Consider the following 4,479-nt stretch of genomic DNA (forward strand, 5'->3'; position numbering starts at 1 on the left):
TTTTCCCATTGAGTTGTATGGATTCTTTGTAGCTTTCAGATACTGACCTCTTCTCAGATGGACAGTTTGCAAATACCCTGTCCCATTCCATAGGTTGCCTTTTCATGTTGTTGACTATTTCCTTTGCTGTGCGGAACATTTTTAGTGTGATGTAGTTTATTTTTGCTTTTCTTGCCTTTGCTTTTGGTATCCAACATCCGCTTTTGATTCCTGCACCAGGTCAGAATAAGCCAAGAGCTGGTCTGTCCTCCCACACAGAGGTCCTCACTTCTCTAGGACCTCTTGGCTCTGGTTTCTTCCATGGGGTCTTGTCCAGGTTTCATTAGTATTTGTTTAGAGGCTATTTTTAGCTGGCTGGACCTGTTTTGAGGTAAATCTTTTGGGTACTTGCCTGGCATTATTTTTTTTTTTAAACTGATCATGACTATTTTAAACTGAGTCTAAGTTCTAAGGCAGAAACATTTCCTTTTTAAGGCGCTGTTTCTCTGGCAGTTATAAAGACTAATCCAAAAGATTAGCAAAAATAGCCCCTTGTTAAATAGCTTCAATCTGGGAAACACAGGCACTTCTGTTCAATGAACCTCTCTGGGGTGAGAGAAGGAAAGAAGAAAAATCAAGGATTGCTATGGACATCCATGGATAGTGAAGTCTTTGCTGTAACCAGAATTTGTTTAAAAAACAAACCAAGCAACCGGAAAGCTTACCTTTATCAACAGCATATCCCAAATACATCACCAAACATTTAAGTTAAAGCAGTAGTCTGCTGGGGAGGAAGGCTCTTCCCTTTCCATCCAGTTCAAAGTAAGCCCGGATGGGCACTTACAGGTACATCCAGGAGCTGTGGAGGAAGCAGCAGTCTGATGTAATGTGCTTTTTAAAAATTGTTTTAATGTGTTATTTGTTTTTGAGAGAGAAAGCACAAGCAGGGGAGGGACAGAGAGAGAGAGGGCAACAGAGGGTCTGAAGCAGGCTCTGTGCTGATAGCAGCATGCCCAGTGCAGGGCTTGTGCAAGATCATGACCTGAGCCAAAGTCGGTTGCTCAACTGATCAACCCTCCCCCCCTCCCCAGGCGCCCTGTAATACATTGTGTGCAGTACTGCCAGCTCTCTGCACTCCACAGCGCCCCCCACCCCTCCCCAACCCAGCCTGGAGACTGGGGTACAAGGCCGAGCAATGCTATGTCATATGTCGGATTTGTGTGCTGCGTAGTGGCCGCAAACGCCCAGTGCCTAAGGGTGCGACCTCCAGCAAGCCTGTCCCTCTTGTTCATCATGGTGTCAACCAGCTAATGTCATAGAGGAGAGAGCTGAACACCACTGTGGGGGCTCTGGGAGTCTTGAATTCTTACTGGGTTGGCTAAGATTCCACGTACAAATTCTTTTGAATTTATCCCCGTGGATCCATCCCATAAAGCTCTCAGAAGAAGTCCTGACTCCCAGTGGATCACCAAACTGGTGCACAAGCACAGGGAGACGCGAGGGCTGACATCCACAGGGCAGGACATGGTCACAAGTTGCCAATAATGTAAGTAATGTTTGTAAAAATCTCACCTAATAAACAACTTAGGATAGTCATGTCTGCTGAAAAGCGTTCTTTATCTGTTAAAATGAGTTTTCTGCTGGGGTGCCTGGGTGGCTCAGTTGGTTAAGCGTCTGACTTCCGCTCAGGTCATGATGTCACAGTTCGTGAGTTCGAGCCCTGTATCGGGCTCTCTGCTGTCAGCACAGAGCCCTCTTGGGATCCTCTGTCTCCCTCTCTCTCTACCACTCCCTAGCTAATGCCATCTCTGTCTCTCTCTCTAAATGCTGTTTGGTATAACAGATGTAAAATAAATTCCATAAAAGTGGGGTGCAGAAGCCATCCGTGCAGACTTGTTGCTGTGAGCATTGAAACCTACAGCTTCCCTGAGGTGACGTAATGCTCTGCCAGTTTCCTCTCAAATGGTTGTTTTTAGGGGTATGGTGAGAACAAACATGTTACCTTGGGTTTTCCTCGGAAATGTGAAGATTATCCCGATCTTTCATCATGATCCTATGCAGAATAATAGAGTCACCTCGGAAGGGCCTACAGTTTTAGGCTGAATCCTATATTCCATGTATGTAACAGTTACTTCCACAAGAATAGTCTAAAAGAATGCCACCATTTTTAGGAGAATTGAATAAACCTGTCACAAGAGGATTCTCTTACAAATGAAAATAAATCCTGCTTAACCTAAGCAAAAAAAAAAAAAAAAAAAAAAAGGAAGGAACAAAGGAAGGAAGAAAAAAAGGAAGGGAGGAAGGAATAGTCTGCTAAACTCTTCTGGGTCAACCCCATACCTCCCTGGTTTATCTCAGTGGGTTAGGGTTGGTTTCTACATCTTTTGGAATCAGTTGATCCTCAGGCTTGCCTTAAAGTTTTAGGGGTCCAGATCTCAGCCCCCTCAACCCTGGCAGCCACAGGCCCAGAAGCAGGCTTCGTCTTCACAGGGCTGCAGGTGGAGCACCGGGGTGGTTCAGTAGATTGAACATCTGACTATTGACTTTGGCTCATATCGTGATCTTAGAGTCGTGGGATTAAGCCCTTGCATTGGGGATGCTTGGGATTTTCTCTCTCTCTTTCCCTCTGCCCGCCTCCCCCACTTGTGCTCTCTCTCTCAAGAACAAACAAACAAAAACAGACAAACAAAACAACAAAACCCCCACAACAACTAATTTTTCAGCCTCATAGTTGCTAATTCTAAGTGCAGATGTGCCCACTGGGGGCACTGGGAAGGGTTGTTGTTTAGGGCTGAAGTTCATATCTGGTTATTGGCATGATCATCAATCAGCATTGGTGGTGAAAGAAAATACCACGATGGGAAGATCCATGATGAATAGTCAAGGATGAGAATTACAAGCATGTACAAAAAGTACATTCTGTACAGAAAGATTTGGAAGGTGAAAATAATAAGCTTATGTAGCTGGCCAACCAACTACCCGTGAGTGCTTACCGGTGTAAGTGTGTGTATTCTCACATGAGGCTCCCTGGGCAGGTGGCCCAGCCCCACCCCTGTCCCTTCAGAGCCATGGCCAACTGTGGTATTGATGATCACAGACAACTCACAAATGGGCTTGAAGAAGGTCTACTGAGTTTATTTGGACAATAACTTTGAGGCTGCTGGGAGACCTGAAAACTACCTAAAATGGCACTTGTGTTTTTCTTCTTCTTTTTTTAATGCTTTATTTATTTTTGAGAGAGAGACAGAGTGAGAGCAGGGAGGAGCAGAGAGAGAGAATGGGAGGGAGACACAGAACTAGAAGCAGGCTCCAGTCTCTGAGCTGTCAGCACAGAGCCGGACTCAGGTCTTGAACCCATGAACCATGAGATCATGTCCTGAGCCAAAGTCGGACGCTTAACCGACTGATACCCCCACGTGCACCTGAGTTTTTATTTATTTCAGTAACCTCTACACCCAAAGTGGAGCTTGCGCTCATGGCCCTGAGATCAAGAGTCGCAATGCTCTTCCCACTGAGCCAGCCTGGTGCCCCAGAACTCAACTTTTAATAAATTATCAGTTCAGTCAATCTGTTACTATTTCCAGTTTGCATTTTAAATAAAACTAGAAGTTGGAAGACATTAATTTAAATTGAGCTTTAATGTCTGAAGGAATTTTTTAGGGCTAAAGGCATGTGTTTTATATTTTCAGTTCAGGAGATTGACACATAAGCATATGCCTTCCTTAAACAAACTTTTTCCCCTGCCCACAAGGAATCTTCTTAACTGATCATGATACTCAGATTAATTTGCTTACCAAATTATATTTCCTTACATTTTTATTTAAAACTTCTAATTGAGGTAAAATTTACATAACATAAATTAACCATTTTATTTATTTATTTCTTAAACCATTGATTTGTTCTTTTGAGAGAGAGAAAGAGAGGGAGAGCACAAGCAGGGGAGGGGCAGAGAGGGAGGGAGGGAGAGAGACCCCAGCAGGCTTCCTGCTTGGAGAAGAGCCCGACGTGGGGCTCAGACTCACAAACCATGAGATCATGACCTGAGCTGAAATCAAGGGCCAGACGCTTAACCGCCTGAGCCACCCACGTTCCCCTAAAATGCTTAATTTGTGGGACACCTGGGAGGCTCAGTCAGTTAAGCATCTGACTTGATTTCAGCTCAAGTCATCATCTCATGGTTCATGGGATTGAGCCCCACATCAAGCTCTGCAATGACAGTGTGGAACCTGCTTGGGATTCTCTCTTTCTCTCTCTGTCTCTCTCCCCCTCCCATGTGTGCTTTCTCTCTCTCTCTCTGTCTCAAAATAAATAAATAAACATTAAAACATTTTTTTAAATAACCATTTTATTTAAAAAAATGTTTTAACATTTATTTTTGAGAGACAGAGGCAGAACATGAGCAGGGGAGGGGCAGAGAGAGAGAGGGAGACACAGAATCCGAAGCAGGCTCCAGGCTCTGAGCTGTTAACACACAGCCCAACTCAGGGCTCAAACCCTCCA

The 4,479-nt window shown here is 44.5% G+C and overlaps 1 pseudogene; it reads left to right on the plus strand.

Moving 5' to 3' along the window:
- The first annotated feature begins 811 nt into the window (after nt 1-811).
- LOC120228009 lies at nt 812-1,524 on the plus strand (annotated as a pseudogene).
- Nucleotides 1,525-4,479: the final 2,955 nt, after the last annotated feature.

The sequence above is a fragment of the Hyaena hyaena genome, unplaced genomic scaffold (genome assembly GCF_003009895.1).
Source record: "Hyaena hyaena isolate Hyena2069 unplaced genomic scaffold, ASM300989v1 scaffold_20, whole genome shotgun sequence".
In the NCBI taxonomy this organism is placed as follows: Eukaryota; Metazoa; Chordata; class Mammalia; order Carnivora; family Hyaenidae; genus Hyaena; species Hyaena hyaena.